This window comes from Peromyscus leucopus, chromosome 5 (genome assembly GCF_004664715.2).
Source record: "Peromyscus leucopus breed LL Stock chromosome 5, UCI_PerLeu_2.1, whole genome shotgun sequence".
NCBI classification, from domain to species: Eukaryota; Metazoa; Chordata; class Mammalia; order Rodentia; family Cricetidae; genus Peromyscus; species Peromyscus leucopus.
In genome coordinates, this window is record NC_051067.1 from 81,675,745 (window position 1) to 81,698,471 (window position 22,727).

A 22,727-nucleotide genomic window follows, 5' to 3' on the forward strand; every position below is an offset into this window, starting at 1 on the left:
CGTTGTGATGCAATTTACACAAGATAGAGAAGCTACAGGTCTCCCCAGTATAATGTAATATTAATTGAAGAAGAAAGTCAGAAGCCTTCATCAAGAAATGCATACTTGGTAGTAAAATAAAAAATGCTAGTCTCTCTCTCTCTCTCTCTCTCTCTCTCTCTCTCTCTCTCTCTCTCTCTCTCTCTCTGTTTCTCTCTCTCTGTCTCTCTCTCTGTCTCTCTCTCTCTGTCTCTCTCTCTCTCTCTCTCTCTCTCTCTCTCTCTCTCTGTGTGTGTGTGTGTGTGTGTGTGTGTGTGTGTGTGTGTGTGTGTAGACAGATGTATATTTGTGTTGACCTAGTCATGCATTTTGGAGGCCAGACCTTGATATCAGGTGTCTTCCTCTCGGATTCTCCATCTTACTTGGGGGAAAGGGCAGGGTTCCCCACTTTCTGCACTATGCACTACTTGGAGATTGTCCTGACACGGATGAAAAAGGATTGAAGAAAAGACAGACACACAGACACAGAATAGAAAAGCTGGGATTGGGTGGGTCATGCAAGCTCTGATGAAGATGTGCCAGCAACGATAGTAGCCCAGAAACTTGGAGAGTCTATTTTGTAAGTCTGAATCGAGGAGACATGTTTATTGTCCACAGCTGAACAAGGAGATGGGTTGACAGTACACAGTTGAACAGGGAGGGGAGGTTTAGCTCATCTTGGTAGGCTGTGTCTGTAGGGATGAAATCTCAGGCTGCAATCATCCCAGAGGAGGATGCTGTGATTGGCATCTTCTGTATAACATCAGCATTCTCAGACCAAAAAGTCTTTGTGATCCCTAAGAGCCTCATCCATACTTTGCCACACCCATGCGTCTGAGGCATCCAGGTCCTTGACATGGCTGTGCTCATGTCAATGGCTCACATTCACTCAGGACTTCCTCTGTTCTCTCTTCATTCTGGGCATCTTCTGTCCCTCTGCTGAACCTTGAGCTTACTGATTAGCTAGATCAGAGGCTACAGTGATGAGCCCCAGGATCCACCTGTTTCTACCTCCCCAGTGCTGGAATCACAGGCATTGATACCACGTCCAGCATTTTGCGTGGGTGCTGGGGATCCAGAACTCACGTGTGTGCAGCAGGCACATTACCTGGTGAGCCATCTCCCCAGCTCCAGTATGTATCATTTCTACTTCCAACCATCCTTGTTTAGCTGCTTTGATGAGGATTTTTATGTTCCTACCTTAGTTGCCGGCACCCCCCTCGTCACACAGACACATGGCACAGTTTTAGGTGTAGACATCCATACAGTCTTTATTCAATTAGCTGGTTCAATAAGCATTTATGCATTAACTACCTGTGCCAAGTGTTGGGCTGGGTGCTAAGGAGGGATCCAAGAAACTCTAGAGCCTTATAGAACCTTAAGTAGTCACAGAATCCTTAATCGATTAAGGTTGTGATGTGTTGTGGAAGGCTAGGACCAACTCTTTCTCTCTGTAACTCAGATCTTGGATTATTTCCTACTTCTGAACCAGTGAGCTCCACTCTCCCTCCCTTGTATCCAATGTTGCCCAAAGTTTCCGTGGGCTAAATGGTCACTCTCATCCTTAGTAGCCGGGACCGTAATTCCTTGAGTGGCTGGAGCACCTCAGAATTTGGAGAGTGTTCTCTCAGTGACCCTCTTCTCTTCATGTCCTCCTTTCTTCTGCTTTGGAGATGCTCTTCTCTTATTTCCCCACCCCAGTCTGTCCATGCCATAGACTCCATACACTTCCTCTCCCTGTGACTTAAAGTGGAAGAGGTGAGGGCTCTTTAGGAGGCAAGCGACTGAGGCTACAGTCTTCATCCCCCACCCCAGCCCCACCCCTGTCTCCATATCTGCCGAGTCACCCTGTGTTGGTGTCTAGCCTACTCTAGCAGAGCCAGTAAACTAGGCCCATGCTGGAGGGAGCAAGTGAGCCAGCAGGATTACAAGCGATGCTCATCCTCAGGGCTGTGAAGGGCCAGACTGAGAGGCGGTTCTTTAAGTTTTGCACCACAAGCACCTCGTTTCCATACCTTTCTCCTGGTCTTGAATCGTACATCTTTTGTAAAGGCTACACAGTGAGTGTTTAAGCTTCATAAGTCATGTGATCTCTGTTGCTATATTCAACACTGACTCTGGAATATGCATGACTGTGTTGCAATAAAGCTTTATTTTCATAGACAAGTGGCAGACCTGATCCCATGCATGGCCTGCAGCTTGCCAACCCTCATTCTAAGGGAGACGCGGTTGCTGACTCTGGGGCACGGCATCATCCCGGTTTCCTGTAACTCTGTACACATCCTCACAAAAAGTCCCTTTACTAAACTCCCCTCAAATTACCCACATTGAATGTGCCATCTGGTTCTTGCTAGGACTTAATTGATGCACTTGGCTTTGCATTTCTCCAACACAGGCTTTAAATGCAAAGTAACAACAATAACAAAAACAAGGAAAACAGACTGCAACCAATTACTGTGTGATGGGGACACGGTGCTTATCACGCAGTTATCTGTTCCCAAATATGATAGGACATCTCGCCAGCCACAACACAGTCACAGAGTGGACCAGAGGTGAGCTAAGCAACCTCCTTTCTTGGAGCCTGTAGCCTCTGCCATCCTGCTGGCCTGTTTGTTGTCTTCTGAAGGAACAGAAGTCTATTCTAATTAAACAAGAAAACACATCTTTTCACAAGGGGAGACGGAGGGCATTGTACTCTGTGCCTCAAAGAAGGCATGCTTTAATAAGAATTCTTTTGTAATCCCTGCTTTTATTTGTAGCTTCCCCAGGCTTTTGCTGCTAATAAAAGGATTGTAAAGTTGACAAATATAAGCAGGGACAAAGAAGTTTGGGGAGATAATGCCTTGGTGAATGGGCAAGGGTTTGAAAGTGTATTGATTCCACAACTCGGAGATGATTGTGAGAAGCCAGAGCTGCCATCGGTTAATGTGATATTTCTATCACAAAGTAAAAGTCTCCATAAGAAGGATCACATGTTTCTTATATCACATTAAATTATGCTCTGTATTGAGGAAAATGGTTCAGGTCCGAGGCATCTGAAGATCTGTTTTCCAATCTGGATTCATAGCCCCTCCCACAACCTAACATGTTATCATATGTACTTGGCAAATGGAATTCCAGCCAGTGTTGTGCACTCCTCTATGTCTGTCGGGGCGGGGGGGGCGTCTGTGGTCTTTCCACACATATGACTAGCCAAAGTAACTGTTCCTCCTTCCAGTGAGAGCTCCCAGTTTTCCCTGGAGACTCCGTCATGCCTACACTCAAAGCTTTGATACTTCTGTGAGGCCCCATTTGTGTACATGAGGTCAAATCCAAGCCAATTCTTGGACTGTGTCCCTTGGCCATAGAGATTGGTTTGATCATATAGGCATATGATCTAGTTACGAGCAAAAGGTTTTCTAGGAAAGTGAGCAGATGGACTTTCATTCCCTACTAATCTTGATTGTGGGGGCTGGAGCTGTTTTAGCCATTGCAGTAACACAGGAGTCTGAAGCACAAGTCAACAGAGTAGGATGATGAAACTAAGCTCCAAAGACAGCCTTGACTGAAGCCAGCCTTGAAGACGCTGATGGGAGAGAGGTAAATAAACAGATACCTTTTCATGCTTTCCAACTATTAACCCTTGGTAATGCATCTTTTCAGATTCTTTATGAAGAGCATTGAGAGAGGGAAACTGTTCCCTGCCCCTTAAATAGGAGCAGAAACTCCTTTTGGCCAATGTAGTGAATTGGTGATATATATTTTCAGTGTTTCTCAGAATCCTACCACCACACAGAAAAGCCTGGACTAACTCGAGGGAGCACAAGACAGTGTGGAAAAGACCTAAATGAGGCCAGGAAACAGCCAGCAAGCTGCCAGAAGCAGGGATGCCCAGCTTACCCACAGCATGCTGCCAGAATTGGACTGCCCAGCTCACCCATGGCTCCTGTTGGGGGATAAAAAGGGCCCAGCAGAGATGTCTAGGTGAGCCCAGCTTAAAGTGCTAATTTATAGACTTTGAGGGGAAAAATGGCCATTTTAAACTATTCCATGATCATTAGCCACTAACTGAAATCTGCCCCAGCCCTGGCTTTTTTATGTCTATGAGCCAATAATGTACCCTTTGTTTTTAGTAAGAATTGGAGTTCTGTCATTTGAATTGAAAAAATATGTGCCTTCATTCCCCAATCAGGCAACACTGTCGGGTGTCTTATTTTGTCTGTATCCCAAAATAAGTGACGTATCAATAAACACTAGGCAACTATATAATATTGGTAGAGATACAGGTCACATTTTGAAGAGCAAGGGATATAATTACTGGAGTCTCTAAAATTACCTCTTGAAGAACCTGGTTTATACAGCTTAGCTCATTGTCCCATTTTCTGTTACTGTAACAAAATGCCCATGGAAGGATAACTTACAAAGGAAAAAAAGTGTTTTAGCTCACAGTTCTAGAGGACCAGGACTAGAGCCCGCTAGTCTGTTTGGCTTTTTGTGATGTCTTAACCTCCACTGTACTGCAGTGGAGATGCGGACAGAGGAATTTACCACATTTGAAAGGGACATGAATGTGAGAAAGGCATTGGACTTGCTTTTTAGCAACTTGCCATTGTGAGAACTCTCCCATGCCTACCAGAACTAATCCAGTCTCAAGAGAACTGTGCCGGTCTCTGGAGAACGACACTAGCCCAGTATGAGGGTGATATTCTTGTGAGCGTCCCTCCTCTTCCAGGGCCTACCACCTCTCAGCATCGTGACACTGGGGGCTTCATCTCCAGCACAAGACTTGGGGTGGGAGAGGACAAGCCAGATGCAAGCCATCGCACTCCTAAACAAGCTGAAGAGATGCGGCTCACCTCTCTAACAAACACAATGGCTGAAAACAGGCACCTCTGAGATCCAGATTCAAGGGAGAACACTCAGCCATCTCCCTGAAGGGAATCCAGAAAACTCCAGGCCTCAGCTACAGAAACCTGAAATTAGGAATAGTCTTTTTTTTTCTTTCTAAAAACAGGCAGGCAAGAAGCCCAGGTCTATCTGCCCTCTTCTCTCCCAAATACTAGCTATTTACTGCTGTAACATACAGCATTATTCCTATAATTATATTCTTATTTATTTTTTAAAAGGCCTGAAGCCAGGTACCCACAGGGGTCATGCCCCACCTGACCCATTTTCTGTATCACAGTGGAAGCCAGAAACCAGTTCTCACCAACTGCTGACAAATTGTGTATTTATGTGTGGGAAGGGGGAGGGGTCCTTGCAATTATTTTTATTCTTAGAGGGTATCCAAGCTGTCTCTAGCGGTTAGCTTATAATTTAAGTTCTCAAATACCCCCTCCTCACCTCTGCAGATGAAGGTCAGAAACTCCTGCTGAAGTCTAAAAGGATTAATAAATATCCTTGGTAGACAGAACGCACCCCAGTGCTACCCATGCATCTTACAGCTTACTTTCTCGCCCTGCACGTCCTATGTACGCTCATCCCTCTCTGAACAATGCACCTAGCAACCTGTTAGCAACCTAAGGCCCACACCTTCGTAAGGTGACATGTACATCCTCTCTGAACATGATGTCAACCATACTCAGCTTCCATTCAAAAGTATTTCCAATTCACCTTGGTACAGGGTGGGAAAGCCGATCCAGCCAAAACTAGTTTTGGATACATGTGGAATAAGACAAAATTCATGTTCCCCAATGAACTTCTAATGGAACTGTAATGAGAAATCTCTATGTAAACAGATTCGTTAACGCTTTTATAATCTTTGTGTTCAATCAGTTGGAAATAACAAGAATTCATGCGGGCAGATGTTTGGTACAACAATAGAAAAAAACATATTAAAAAAATAACACAGAATATCTCTTGCACTGTGAGAATGAGGCTGACATGTGGCAAGCTTAGAACAAATAAAAGTTTGATGGACGCAATATTCTGTCAATCAAAACAGAAACATTCTCATGACAACTCCTCTTGAGCCCCATAAAAGGAGGCCCCAAACAATAATCAGGAGCCTTGGGTAGCTTCACTTGTGTGGACCACTGCCCTCTTACAGGAGCGAGCTGATCTTTTCTATTGCTGTGCTTGAGATGAAGTTTCCTGGATACTTTTGCCAATACGAGCGAGCCTTTAATTCTTTATTTGAGAAGCTAAGAATCTGGCAAGACCAAGGGCCCACCGCAGACTACAAGTAACACTGCCATTGTCTCTCTTCTATACGGTGGGGTACCTGCTACCCCTCCTGACACCTGCTCGGTACATGTAGAAATCCAGGACTTTCTTAATGGAAATAAATGGAACAAAAAGCATATTTGGGAAGACAACAGCTGTTAAACTGCTAATTTAATGAAATGTTAACTTATTTTATTAGCTATCAATTTGTTTCTTAAAATAAAATATTAATTATCCTTATAACAATTATGTCCTTAGTTTTATGCTTTGGGATTGCTGAGATATAGATATAAAATAAAAAACCCCTGTGATGGTTAATCTCGATTGTTAATTTGATGGGGATTTAGAATCACCATGGAAACAAATCTCCAGACCTGTCTGTTAGAGATAATCTAGGTTGGACTGAGGTGGGAAAACCCAGCCTAAGTGTTGATGGTAGCGTTCCATGGTCTGGGGCCCAGGAGAGTGCAAAGGAGACAGAAGCTGCCCAAGTCACTTTTCTGTTGCTGTGATGACCATGGCCAAGACAAGACAACCTAGAGAAGGAAGAAGGGTTATTTGGGTTTATTGTTCCATGGGGAGAGTCCACAATGGCAGGGGAGGCGTGGCAGCAGGTGGCTGGAGAAGGAAGCTGGGAGCTCACATCCTCAACCACAGACAGGCAAGGATCGGACTGGAAGTGGGGTGGGGCTGTGAACTCTCAAAGCCGGCTAGCACAGAAATGCTTCCTCCAACAAGGCTGCACCTCCTACAGGTCCCACGATGTTCTCCCAAGTATCACCACTAACTGGGAACCACACCTTAAATACCCGAGCCTCCTCAGATCACAACAGGAGTTAAACTGCAGACACAGTGAAAGCAGCCGTCTAAAGCTCCTGCTGCTGTGACTTCTCCGCCATGACGGGCTGTATCACCTGGAACTCTAAGCCAAGGTAAGTCGTTTTGTCCCTAGGAGGCTCCCATCAGTTATTCTGTCACAGTGATGAGACGAGGAGCCAGTGCAAGCACTATGGGTAGTTTTTGACTCTCCACAAACTCTACGCCTCTCATTCCTACACCCTGGGTGGACTGTTCCGTCCTTCCCTTCATGTTCACAGGGTGCTGGATTCATCTGTGTTTTGGATGCATTCTCTGTGAGAGCAGGTGTCCTAAAGGCACCCAAAGGGCCAGCCCCATGCCAGCCAGCACTTCTTCAAACACATGCAGAAGGGGATAACAATGAGAATCCCCACTCCGGCTGCTGGGGATCTGCATGTCAGGCCACTGAAGCGCCTTGGTAGTTTGTCCAATGACTCCAACCTCCTTTGCCCCAGGCAGGTATCACTTCCCTTGCCCATAACTCTGAAGCGCAGGCAGCTCTATTAATTTCCAAGAGCCAGGCTAACCCAGGGTGCAGGGTATCCCACCTCCACAGAACCCTGTGGGCAAAGATACAGGTGGGGTGAGTCACCAAGAGGACATGAGCTAGACTGTCAGCATTATGAGTCCGCGAGATGGCAAGGGACTCCAATATTAACAATATTTGTTTCTCATGTCTATTGCAGATCTTTCCACACTCGACACAGTGACCATCAGTGCATTAAAGCAATGAACTGGGAACCTGTCACCTTGTTTCTGACCTATGGTCACTCATGTTCCAACCCTGGTAGCATGTCCTAGTCACAGCAAAAATCCGCATTGTGTGCTACCACCAGTCCTGGGTCCCTCCCTCCATATTCCCACTTCCCTTGACAACAAGCCTTTTAGATGATTTGTAAGGATTCACAGGGACCTTGTGCATAGCTACATGCTATGCTTCCTGGGTCCTGGCACTTAGTTCATGCTGCTTTTCAAAGACTGTGCTGACCATTTTCACCCTTGACCACAATCCTCATTCATGACGGGGCTCTCCAAACGTACTCAATCCATGCTGTCTGGGTTAAGTGTGTGAGAAACAGAAGACTCTTGGGTTTTTGTGCCATGTCACCTTTATTCCTGAGAATATGTGGCTGCCTTCACTCACTACACCACAGCCCACCAAAATGATGTGCTCTCCACTTAAAGGATGAAGTCAACTGAGCATCATTTCAACCACGGGAAAAGACTCCTCCATAGAGTGGAGAGCTTTATGACCCAACATTGTATTAATGACCTCACTTCAGTGCTTATCAGTAGCACTGCATATAATCCCTTCCCAGAATTACATGCTGGCCAGTTCAGATAAATAACACAGATCTCCACCACTCCTAATCCCAAATGTTAACAATTAATTTCCAAACTCCATCCTGAAAGACCCAGACAGGCCTTGCTTGGCGAATTTCTCACTAGTCAACATTTAAACCTCAAAACTTGAAGCTGTTGTCAAGACACCGCTGACTTAGGCAATCAAGAGAACAATATTCAGCAGTAACCCGGGTGAAGCAGGGACTAAGTGTGAATTAATAAGTCGGCTGACACTGGGCCCCAGATGTTTCCAGCACAGGCAATATGCTCGAAGTGATACTAAGCAGATTTACATACTTAACTAATATGTTTATTTAAAGAAAATTTCCAAATCCCAAATAACATCCAGATTTCTTCTTTGGCGGCAGATCAAAAGACAGCCTATCAATAAAGACAGACTCCAAGATGAACCTTTCAACATCTGCTTCAAGCTACTAAACAACAGATTTGAGAGTTTCGAAAAACTTAATTGCAGACAAATTTCACTGCCTCTTACATAAATATATATGTTCATGTCCCTGGGGTGGCTCTGACCTCATTCATTTTCATGTTGGCAGTACTAGACATGCTCAGTCACCAGCCCTGTCGGCTCCATCTTCACTGAGCATTCGAGAGCCTGGCTCTTCTTTCAGAAGGAAAGATGAATGCATCTTCTTCTTTCAGAAGGAAAGATGAATGCATCTTCTTCTCTGCCACAAAACACAAAGCAAAACTCGGGGAGCGGGGAAGCATTTTAGGCACGGAATATTATCAAAAAGAAGGCTCCACCCTCCACCTGCACCTACTTTGTTTGCTTCTGATTGCAGGTGAGGAAGGTTTGCTTGGTCTAGATGTCCTGTATTTTAGGGGAGGGGCGCTAGAAACAGTAGTAAGTCTGATTATCAGGATGTGTCTTATTGTTGTCAACAACTCCTCATAACAAAGCTCGATAACCGAATAAAAAACTGGACAGATTGTGAAGAGCACATGGACAAGAGAATGCTGGCCCCATAAGAGCTCTTTTCCCTTTAGTATGAGGAGTTCATGTCCCATAGGAGGTAACTACCTGAAATTGGACTGTGATTGTTGAGCAGAAAAGTATTCTTCCTATGCAATAGCCATGGCTGTAATTGAAATAAGGACTTGGTTTAGAAACTCCCTTTGATGGGTATCTACCTAGTGCAGAGACCAATATTCGGAAGTTGACATGGGATCAGGTGATTTAGAGAGAGAGTAGTCATCTCAGCATGTTTGCTTCTGTTTCGTCCTTTGAACTTGGTCGTGCTGAACATCTGGGGCCAATCCTAACCTAGCCATGATAGGAGCAAAATGTCAAGTCATTGCTGACATGTTTTAGTTAGCCCTGTGTAGCTGCCATGACAATATCGGTACTGAGCATGCTCCAACATTATCTTGTCATTATAAACAAGCTTTGACAGAACTCTCAGGTTGTATCAGGTGTGACAAGTACCTTAGACACAATGTAAAGTCTCCAGAAGTGCATGCCTAGGTGACAGGTAAGTGTTACGACATTTTAAATGAGGAATTTGTGAATTCTAGGATGTGGTATCCTCATGGGGTCTAGAAACCAACCCTTCATGGATACAGAGGGGACTCTATCTGGGGTATGTGAAGCCATGCTTCTTTGCCACATAAGAACAAGGAAATTCTATTTAAAAAAAAAAAATCAACTTTGGAGGCAAATGTTGCAGAATGAGCCTTCTGGGTTGTGGGTGTAGGCTTCCTTTCCTCTGGAATGAGCTGTTTCCTGGTGTACCCCAAAGCTGACTTCATACACATATGTCCACTGTGCCTTTGCATGCTGAGGGACCATTTCACACATGGACCTCTTACACTTACACTAGCTGCCCTTCATGGCAGGGCCATGTTTTGTATACCTTTGTGTAAATAGCATTGTGTTAGTCAGGGTTCTCAGGAGAAACAGAATTGATAGAAGTAATATGTATATATGGGATTTATTAGAGGGGCTTATAGTCTTGGTAGTCCACCAATGGCTGTCTCATAACAGACTGGCTGAGAATCGAGTAGCCATTTAGTCTACATACTAATCTGGCATTGGAGTCATAAGGATTCCTAGAGAGCTGCTGGTTTTCAGTCTATGTGGGAATCCCAAAGATGCTGGATTGAATACTGACCACAGCACCAAAGTTGACAGATTTGCAGCAAGAATGAGGGCAAACAGAAAAAATCATGTTCTTTTTTGTGTAGGCATCCACAGGTGAGGTCTAGATTTAGAGCGGTTTCTCCTTCTTCAAATAGTCTGACCAAGAAAATCCTTCACAAGAGTGCTCAGCAGCTTTAGTTAATTCCAAATGTAGTCAAACTGACGACCAAGATTAGCCATGAGAGGTACCTAGTGGAGAACACACCCAGAGTAGAGTAAGAGCCCAATGGATGCCTTCTGGGTAGTATCATCAATGGACAGATGGATTTTTCTGGCTCTAAAGGGGAATGATAACAGTCACCTCACTGGTTCTTGTGGGTTAAATGAGCCAACACATGAGGTCCAGTCATGTCTAGATCATAGCAAGCACTCTGCATACAGATCTCTGATTGTTTCTATGCTGTGTTTGGTATGGCTCGTTACTTGTAGGTCAACTTGTAATGTTGAAATGGGTAGAAGATGATGATACCATAACTCTCAGATTCGAGGCCCTGTGTGCTACATAGTTTTGAATCTTCATGATAATGTTGATTTACTATTAATATACTGTTTTATTTATTTATCATTTGAATCTATGTGCATATGAGTGCTTGTGTATGGATAGATGTCTTTGGAATCCAGAAGATGGTGTTGGATTCCCTTGATCTGGAGTTACAGTGGTTGTGAGCCACCCAATATGAGTGCTAGAAGCTGAATTCAGGTCCTCTTGAAGAACACCAAGTACTCTTAGCTTCTGAGTCACCTTTCAGCCCCTACTACCTTTTTTTTTTTTTTTTTTTTTTTTGGTTGTAATTGCAATAACACACATGAGGTCATGAAGTTAGCAGATGATGCAGCTGGGATTCAGACTTGAGCTTACTAGAATCAAAGTGCTGTAAGCCTAGTAATTCTGCCCCTTCCCACACTCCATGATTTCCATTGGAAAGTCTCTAACTGAGAGGAGAGGATGCAGGAAGCCAAGGAGGGTGTACAGGTCATTTACATAGCAGGAAGCAGGCTGCTCAGCTGGAGACAGGGACCAAACAGCTCTGGAGACTACAGTTAATACTGTCCTCCCTCGCTCCCTCGCTCCCTCCTTCCCCTCTTTCTTTCCTTCCTTTCTCCTTCCCTCCTTCCTTCCTCCCCACTTCCTTCCAATCTCAGGTAGTACTAGCTTCAGTCAAATAGGTCAGAAAATACAAATATCATTGGCTGGAACAAGATAGAATTTTTTCTCTGAGACAAGAACTACAGTGACATTTTTCTCAAAGCTGGTACAATGTGGGTTCTAGTCCATGAGAGCAGGTTTTTGTGGTCTTCAGCTGCCAAAAATAATTGCCAGAGCACTTTTAACAGTGTCAGGATGTAGAATCCAATTGAAGTGTTCACTGACAGATAAATTTGTAGAGAAAATGTGGTACATATACACAATGGAATATTACTCAGACATAAAAGTCATTCATGCCAACATAGATAGTAATAGAGCTGGGCAGTGGTGGTGCATGCCTTTAATCCCAGAACTTGGGAGGAAGAGGCAGGCAGATCTTTGAGTTCAAGGCCAGCCTGGTCTACGAATGAGTTCCAGGACAGCCACAGAATGAAGGAAGAAGGAAGGAAGAGAGGGAGGGAGAAAAGAGAGGGGGGAGGAAGGAAGGAAGGAAAAGAAAAATTATAGAGAGTTTATTGTGCCAAATTAAATAAGTTAGAAGGAATAAGACAAAGACAACCTGCTCTCACTTAAATGTAGCATAAAATATTGATTTCATAGAGGTGGGGATTAGAACAGCAGTTACCAGAGCCTGGGAAGGGACAACAGGATAGAAAGAGGATGGTTAATGGGAATGGGAGTGCAGCTGGATAAAAGGAATGACTCTTTACGTTCTATTTTTAAAGGATTTGCTTTGGTCAGTAATGGGCATCAGACCCACAGCCCTGCACATTAGGCAGATGCTCTACCACTGAGCTATATCCTTAGTCCACTTCAGTTTTTAAAATCTCAGAATAAGGCTGAGTGTGTGTGTGTGTGTGTGTGTGTGTGTGTTCTTTTCACTTACTATGCTAGCACTTGTTCAGGGTCTTTCATTCTGATGATTAATGTCCTGCAGTTCTTGGAAATTTTCATGCACGATTTCTTAAATAATTACCTCCCGTCCATTTCTATGTTCTTTCCTTCTGGACTCCCTCCCCTCCCCCGCTTCTAATGTTCTACAGCACAGTAGAGTAATGACGGTTGACAACAATTAATTGTATACTACAAAGGAGCTAGTAGGGAGGATTTTAAATGTTTCCATACAGAGATGACAGATGTTTAAGGTGGCAGATATACTAATTACTTTGAACTGATCACTGCATTTTGTGTCCTTATACTGAAATATCAGACTGCATGCTTTCTACATAGGCACAATTATGTGAACTAATTTTTTAAAAATATATAAAAAAATAAGCAGCCAGGAAACACGCTTCCCTTCTTCACAGACTTGGGACTGTCTTCCTCCACTACAAGTTTCCCCCCTACAGGCTGGAATGCCCTTCCTCCTCTCTTTCAGCTCCCCAGTGTTTAGTGGAAGCCCAGCAACACCAGAAGCACAGTAGACGAAACAACACTGTGCTCACTCTGAAAATTAACTTGTCACTGGAACCATAGAGCACAACAGTAAGCAGGACCTCTGAGCTGAACCTAAACAGAGCGGATGGCTGGGAAAATAAAAGATTAAAGTGGGACCAAGAGTCTCCTAACATAATAACCAAGACGTCCAGGACACAATCAAAACTCATCATATCGAAAACCAGGAAAATCACAACTTGAATGAGCAAAGATAATCAACAGACCTAAGGCTGAATCAGATGTTGGAATTGTCAGAGAAGGATTTTAAAGCAGTCATCATAAAAATACTTCAACAATCACTTACAAATTCTCTTGAAACAAATAAGGAGGAACAGAAACTCTCAGCAAGAAAATAGAAGATTTTTTTAAAAAAAGAACCAAATGGAAGTTGTAAAATACATAATAGAAATAGAAAGGACATGTCCTCAGGCAGGGTCAGCTTCTTCAAAGAACCATGGAAAGACAATTCAATGGTTTCCATTTAACCACATTGCCATTTTCTAGCTGCAAGGGAGGCTGGGACACAAAGTCTCAAACTTGGAATACCAATGGCAGATTGGGGTTTTCTTTCTTGAGTAAAAGGAAAGAATGGGTTATTAATGTCCAAGTCTGCCATTGGAACAAAGGTGTGGTGAGAGTGAGAATGAAGCTCTAGGAATGTAAACTGGAATATGGACTTACTTACTACTTGCCAAAGAAACCAAGTGCCCACTAATGAGACTGGTGTCACTTTTGGTTCAGGCAGGCATGATCCACAGTTGCCATGGTTTCGCTGTCTTTCGTAGAGGCAAGTTGATGTGACCTGATGTCACAAACACCTTGGCAGGCTCACCTTTTGGGAGAAGGCCACTTAATTACCTGATTAATTTGCTCATCTTAATTAACTTGTCCCTATTGTTGATAACCTTATATTGATTGCTCTGCTGTTAGTAATTAGAAAACTAGTGAAGAAATAAATAGAGAAGTCATGGAAAGGGTGGGAGCACACAGACTCCTGTTCTTCCTGGAATCTGCCACCTAGCCTTTGAGTTGAATACTTCAGCTTCTCCTGTTTGGTGAATATATTAGAGACACTGCTAATCATGTCTCTCCACTCCTCATTCCCTCTTGTGAAATGTGCCTTTTTTATTTTCCCAGAGATTCTCTCTAGTCTCAAACTCCAACATGGCCTAGTCATTCAGTCACAGCTGTTCAGACAGTGATAAGCACCTGAGGTGGGTCAACCATATTCTGTTTTGTTCTGTTTTCTAGACTTATCAGTGTGAAGATACAGAATCATTGTGTGTTAAGACTATTGGATAATGTGGACGCAGAGAGTACATTTTGCAGAGCTACAAGAAACCCATTGTCCTGTCAGCAATCAAAGGACTGGTCACTTAAGTTCATGAGACTGACGACTTTCCTGTCCCTAGTCTCCTGATCCATGTTTCTTACTTCAGGGGTTACAGGTCACCTCTGGTTCTTCTTAAAAGTTTCCCTTATAAAATAGTTCACTCAAGTTAGCGGCTGCTTCTTGTGACCTAAAAGTCCCTAATATAATAAATCACTCTTGTGATTAACTTCTGTTTTAGCTTTAAACACTTCTAGTGGAAATGAAAATCTAAGGGTTCTATTTTAAAACCAGCAAAGAGAGAGTTGCCTTTTAAATACATACACTGACCAACCGCTCTGGTCTCCCTCAGGAGAATTCTTTGTCTACCTCTCTCCCATCTAGTGAGTTGGGACTCTGCTGCCTGACACTATTTCCCCTACCAACTTCAGTCCTGTGGGATCCTCTGATGCTCATACTCCACCAGTTTCCCAGAACTCCTTCCTGAAGTAATCACAGCCAACTCTTACTGTTAGTCACTTTGGCTTGGGGCCATGGCCTTGTGAAGTTGGAACTAAAGTGAAGTTCACCTACCTAATGTTACTGAATTGTGAATTCCTGTAAGACTGGCGATGTGTTCTTGTTTTGGGGTCTATAGTAATGAGCAAAGGCTGCCTCACTTTCATAGGGGGCTGTAAATAAGGGCTTGTAAAGAAAAATTTTACAAACATTTCTGGGTTCACACAACATGGTTACACATGGAGATATCCTGGGAGATTCTAAAATAAACCTGACTCATCCTCTTCATTAAGTTTCTTGTTTACTCTTTGTGGTATTGTGCATGTGCGTGTGTACATGCGTGCACATGCATGCGTGTGTGTGTGTGTGTGTGTGTGTGTGTGTGTGTGTTGTGTGTGTTTCTGGAATGGAACTGAAATCACCAAGTAAAAGCCATGGTCTTCTAGAGTCCCATACTCATGCCTTGTATGGAGCCCTCAACTCACTGCCTGAGAGTTCACATGCCACCCTAACTATAACAACTCTGAACTTGGTGGAGACCCAGGGAACTCTTTGAAGCAGGAACAAGGGATTGTAGTGTCTCATGCGCTCAGCTCTTTATGGCTCCCCAGTGCCAAGGATTCTGTACTTCTCACAGAAAAGGAATCTGGAAACTCCATTCTAGAAGGACTAGTTTGATGATAGGTCAGATTCACAGAAGAGAGATGCTAGTTTCATCCATCTTGTGCCACTATGACAAAAATGCCACAGGACAGATCATTTACAGTCAACGTAAGTCTGTTCCAGACAACCTGGAGGCTGGCAAGTCCAGGGTCAGAGTTCTAAGTCCAGCATCTGATGAGGGTCTTATTTCTGAGTCAGCCATGGCAGAAGCCCGAAGGGTAAAAGGAGGTAAATGTGAAAGACAAAGGGGCCAACCTCACTCTTTTATAAGGTACACACTCCCATGAAAATGGCATTGACCTAGCCGTGGAGCCCCGAAAGAGGCAGTTTTCATAACCCAGTAACCTCCAAAGACCATGTCACCCCATAGAAGGTTGTTTTCCTGAATGTAGTTCTTCAGATCAATGCAATATTCTAGATTGAGTGCACACGCGTGCGCGCGCGCGCACACACACACACACACACACACACACACACGCGCACGTACACAAGCACGCATGCACGCATGCACGCACACCCACACAACAGCATATGACAGTTTTCTTTTTCTGTGACATGTCGACTAGCCTACTGCTACTAAATGCACAAATGTCAATGTTAACAAATATCTATCTATAGTGACATTTCAATGGCTGCATGGTATTCCAGGGTACAAAAGGACTACAATTTACTTTGCTAGCCAATATTGTGGGATGTGGAAGCTATTTTCACACATGTCTGTGTGTTAATGTGTTAGTGCCCATCCCAGCTTTTCCCTTAGAATAAAATGCTGAAGAAAATGTTGAAGTCCTAGTTTAGCTGGACCTTGCTAATGAATGCACTTATTTAAATCTTTGATGCTTATGATCAATAGGTGTCTTCTGACAGGTGGTATAAAATTAAGCTTTTCAGATCTTTCAGGGCATTTCCTCTTCATTGATATTCTCAAACACAGGTAAACTTTGTTTTGTGTCATTGGCAATTCGATTCATGCTGGGGTTTTGCAACCAGGTCTAGACTCATGAATCAAATAACTCCCCTCTGCCCATTACCATTCTGAGCACTACCCTTTCCTTTGCCATAGGGATAGCAATGCCAACATTTACTTCATTTGGGCAGAGGAAATTGCAACCTTTGTCCATGTATTCAGTGCATAAATGAGCACCCACTTTTATTGAGTGCACACTTGGATGTAAGTGATATACTGATGGGTGGGACTGACAAGATGCTTATCTCTAAGGAAACAGAAAGTTCCTGACACCATCCACACTACAACCCGCCTTGGGCCCACAGTCCTCTCCCATCTCAGCATATTAAAAGCAGCTTCCATTCCAGGCCTTACCTACTTTTCCCCCAGGTGCTTACCACCTGTGCAGAACTTTCCGGACATTTCTTTCATTTTCCTTCTTGGCCTTGATGAGAAGCTATCTATATGACCCACTGACTACCACAATGCGCTTCTGGTAAATAATTTGATGATAAGCCATATCAGAGTGGTCCTCACTTACCAGAGAAGAAGCTTAGCCAAATATCCCATAGAAGGTTGTTCCTGAGTATGGTGATATTTTATTTGTACTGAAATGTGATTTTATTTGTATGTTAATAAATAAAGTTGCCTGGGGGTCAGAGCTAATAGCAAGCCATAGCAGAAGCCGGGTGGTGGTGGTACACACCTTTAATCCTGATCAAATGACAGGCAGATCTCTGTGTGTTCAAGGATATAGCCAGCATGGAGACACACGCTTTTAATCACAATACCAACCACAGAAGACCTGGAGGTCTGTATAGACAGGCAGTGACAAGGAGGTCATGTGGTTGGGTTTACAACCAATGAGAAGGCAGAACAGAAAGTCAATAAAAAGACAGATACACAGCAAGTAGGTCTCTTTCTGAGAGGAAGGACAGCAGTGGCAGTGAAGGGTAAGAAAGGGGTTTTAGTATCAGCTCTTAGCTACTGCTCTGACCTCTTGGGCTTTTAACTCTGTGTTTGGCTCTGTGTTTCTTATTTAGTAAGATTGTTACATCTACACCTGAGTGCAGTTCCTTGTATTCTGGAATGTTCCATGAATTGTGCAATCTTTAAGGTAGATGGAGTTTTAGAGGAAGTGGAGTGTAGTCCTCTTCTTCCTCTAGTTCACTTTTCACATGTCCTGACTCTGAGTAGTCATTCTCCCTTGTTGAGATGCTCCACAGTAGATACATAGGGGACTGGACCAGAAGCTACAACTCTTTCTCAGATGCAGAAAGAGTCAACAACAAAATGCTCAGATGCCTTTCTTTGTGGTACAAGAGCCTGATAAGCACCCTATACAAACTGGGGTGTCTCTGGACCTTTTACAAGACCAGTGGGCTGGTTAATTTTCATTAACTTGACACAAAGTCACCTGAGAAGAGGAAACCTCAGTTGAGGAATTTCCTCTATTAGATTGGCCTATGGGTGTTCTGTGGGTCTTTTTTTTTTTTTTTTTTTTTTTCACCTTGATTATGTGTTCACTGAGGCAGGTAGTCCTGGGAGAAAAACAACAGATGAGCAGGCCACAGGAAGCAAGCAAATAAACACCATTCCTTCATGGTCTTAGCTTCAGTTCCTGCCTCCAGGTTCCTGCTCGTGTTCCTGTTCTGACTTTCTTTAGTTATGGACTGTGACATAGACATATAAGCTAAATAAACCTTTTTTCTCCCTAAGTTGGTTTTGGTCAGTGTTTTATCACAGCAGCAGAAAAGCAAAACAAGGAGATCACCATGTTTATGATCACCATGTTTATCATTAGAGCCCACTAGTCTATTTCTTGCAGGTTTTGCAAGAAAATAAATGTATAGTTTAAGGGCATCCCATGTGCAAGAGGATGGCATATGTACATGTGAGTATGGTGTGTGTGTGTGTGTGTGTGTGTGTGTGTGTGTGTGTGTGTGTGTGTTAGAGGGCTGTTTGGAAACCACCCAGCAAATTCAGATGAAATAGTCTCATCTAACACATGTTTGCAAGTTTCCTCTATTTGTTATTTTCTATAGGATCAAGAGAAGGTAGAAAAGGTTGATCTCTGTAGGTCTCACCACATACTCATTTGGGCTTTTCCCCTGGTCCCTAATAGAAGAAAATTCTATGAGAGTAGAGAGTCTGCCCATCTTCCTTGGCATTACCTCTTAATAGCTTAGAATGATGCCTGGCACATAAAAGTGACCAAAAAGATGCTGTAACCAAACACATCATAGTTCCTTTAAAGAACTGTTCTATGAGGAAATTGCTATGATTTATCTGAGTACTGCTCCACACTCTACCACGTACCTGGCTCCACAACACTCCAAAATTCTAGAGCATCTTCCAACTTCGCTCAGCCCAGCACCTTCGGAGGCCTGAAATATCATAAGAGATGAGAATGTGCCCTTGATAGCAAGTTTCAATGACACGTGGAATTCCAGAGCTCCTGCAAATCCTGCATGGAACCAAAGAGGGCTGTTACCAGAGGATCCGACAGCAATATGTTGGGGAGGAAAGATTTCTCTTGGTGCCTGGTCTCAGAAGGATTCAGTCTAATGTGGGGCGGGGGGCAGATGGAGAAGCTTAAATTACGGCGCCAGGAGTGTGTGGCAAGGCTGTTCCATCAGTACAGCCAGGAAGTAGAGTGAGGCCTGCCCCTAGTGACCTACATGGGACTTCTAAACTTAACCTCCAAAAGATTCCGTAGCCTCCTGAAAAGGTGTCCCCAGCTGGAGATCAAATGATCAGACCAGAACCTGTGGTGGCCTCTCAGATTTAAATAGCAGAGGGAAATAAAAACATTTCATTATCACCAATGCTGCAGGTGACTCTGTTGTCTCCTTTCCCTACCCCACTACACTGTTACGGTTGTGGGGGGATGTGGCACCAATGACCCTATACATGTCCCTTCTACCCCTGTGCAGTCAGGCAGGATCACACCCAATTCAAATGTAGACCTCAATTTCACCATCTGTCCCTTTCTCCAAATATTGAGTCTCAGCTATGATTGGACTCCAAGGATAAGCCTTCCTCATCCCACACTGGGGATCCTCTAAGGGATAGGAAGGTGGAGGTGTTAGTGGCCTCAGCCTACTCAAAGAGAGGTGGAGAGAAGGGTCTCTAGAAGGTGCAGTTTGCTGACGCAGCTTGTTAGTGATTGGCAGCTAGGTTTAATGGACTGGGCATGGTGCCATACTGACAGATGGACACCCGAGTAGATAGCCAACAGATAACGTATGAGCAACAAATGTGTTTGTTGAGGGCAGCTTTCCCAGGTAAGAACATCAAAGTGGCCTCGCCTGGAGTCTCCACACCTGTTTTTCTCTGTGCTTGACGCCCTGTGGGACTGTGGTCCCCAGTACAGAGACCACAGGGGATACCTACCTCCTGTGGGCGGAAAGAGTGAGCTTGAGATGCACAGGAGACATCTGAGGAGCAACAGGAGCTGCTGCTGCCTGTTCCCAGCAAAGGCAGGAGGAAGGAAGGGGGCTTGACACGAAGCAGAGCCCCCGTGAACCTATCAATATGTCGCTACTCTCACAGATGAAAAGTTGTGAAAACCTACTTTGTGACAATCATAGAGCCATGATGAGCTTTGTGGGAAGAAATGAAATATTTAAAGAATGACCACTGGCCTGAGGTCATTTCCCTGGAAATAACCAGCTCCATTTTCATGAGATATAAATTAGGAATGTCAGGACAAGTGTCCTGAAGTAACCAATGTCAGCCTAAAGTTACCTTCTCTTATGCCCATGGTAGTCACTGTTCACTGAATGCCACACATTTAATATTTCCCTATGAACCCAAGGCCAGGTTTCGTAACTTTTCAATAGGTGGTGTATTTATAGGGAATCAATACGTAAACTATGAAAGCATATATCTGGGACATCTCTTCATCCAACCCCATCCACATAGTTGCTCTCCCACACTGAGACAGCAATACCCTGTCTCAGAATTTGGGGGAGAATCCAATAGCTTTGAGAGGATGTAGTTCAGGAGTTCAACTGATCAATTTCAGAATCTACACTTTGGATACCAGAAAAGTGACTGGCTCATTAGTACTTTCAAATGTATTTTATTTACATATCCACTGAGATTTCATACTCGTATATAATGTATTTTGATCATATCTGCCCCCCATTTTCCTCCTCAGACTTCTGACAACTCTCTGTTCCCTACCAGCCTCACAGCTCTCTCCTTTTTATTTTCCTAGTTAGTATTTTTCCATCCACTGGATCAGAGCAGACAAGCTCAGCAGCAATGACCTCAGTCCATGAAAACAATTTTACAAGTATAGATACTTCTGTGTGTGACCATGATGAATCGACTTGGATGGTCCAGGGTTCCCAGAACCTTTACCAACAAGACCTTGGACTCTTAGAGCTAGGGTTGGAGTTCAAGGTCAGCTGCCACGCTGAGAAACTTCAAAGGACTGTGAATGTTGAGAAAGCCTTGAGTAAACAAGGGAGTCCCTTTCTTCATTCTAGAATCTCCTGGATGATGTATCTAGAACTCTATTTTCTCTTCCTGAAGTAATACTCCCTGTTGACATGAGCTGAGTCATCTTAGAACTGGGTCTACCGGACTGGAATCTCATCTTCATCAGCCACCAGCTTTGTGACCCATACACAAGGCAAGAAACCTCTCCTAACCGTCATTTTCCCATAAAATAAATGGAGGATAATAAATAGTAATGGAGTTACTGGGAGGGCTGAATGGGCTCAGAATAAATTTAAGCTATGTAATGTAATACCTAGTGCATGGTAGGCACTTGATCCCTTGGTTTTTGTTGTTTGGTGATGGCTTTCAAGCGGGGTAGCAGAGAGTAAAGGGAACGCACAAAGGACAGAATCCTTCTTTTAATATCAATAGTATTATTTCCCTTGGTGTTGTGGCCAAATACCTAGAAGAAGAAACTAGGGAGAAGGGCTTGTTTTGACTTACACTCTGAGAAGGAACATAGTTCCAGCATGGTGGATGATATGCACCAGCAGGAATATGAGGCAGCTGGTCACATGACATGCATATGAGTGGAATGGGGTGCTCAGTCCATTTCTCCCATTTTACTCACCTGGGCTTCCAGCTCCTAGGATGTTGGTGCGCACATCCAGGATGGGCCTGAAACATCTCAGATACCCTCACAGATACTCCCAAGGGTGTTTTCTAGGTGATTCTAAATCCAGATTAACCACCCCCAAAGCTGGAGAGATGGTCCAGTGGCTAAGAAGACTTGTGGCTCTGTCAGAGGACCATAGTGAGGTCATCAACATCATTAGGTGATTTAACCATCTGTAATTCCAGCTCCAGGGGATCTGGTGTCCTCTGTGTGCATGTATGCACTTGCTTGTGAGTGTGCACTTGTACACACACCACACACACACACACACACACACACACACACACACACACACACATTGAATATTAAAATAAAAATATCAGCCATCACAACTATCAATGCCTCTGGTTGCTAAGTTACTGGAAACTCTTCTGTTGGCTGCCACTCACATTCTTCAAAGGCAGGCTACTGGCCGTCACATTGACTGATTTAATATAAATGTGTTGATAATGTTACATACTTTTATCAAGATCAAGCTTCCACTTTAACATCAAAACTTCACTGTAGCCAACAAAGACACAAGAAAACAAGCCATTTAGCATGAGCTCTTGGCTTTTGTCCTCAGTAGACAAAGTGTCCAAGCTATGTTTGAGATGCTCTAAAATTCTTGCCCTGGTGAGATGTTAATATCTCTAGTGAGAAATGTGTTGTTCTGGGCCCCACCCAGAAGACTACACCGTTTATAATAGGCACATAATTCTGTATGTCATGAAATCTGCGATGACCTCATTCATAGGATGCACTATGACTGTGTGTGACATTAAGACAGATTCTGCTAATTAGCTCTGACTAACAATGGTAGAAAGCCACTACCCAGCCTCAGAGATGTTAAACTTAAAAAAAAAAAAAAAAAAAAAAAAAAAAAAAAAAAAAAAAAAAAGGTGCCTTAGAGATGGTGGGAAATGGCAAATATTTGAGTAATAATGACCTTACATATAATTCTGATCTATAAAAAAATCTCCCAGCCCTCGTGAAGACCAACACAGAAGTTCCAGCGCTGATCTCAGACTAGTCCCTAAGACTGTTAGGTCCCTTGTGCACACAGAGTGG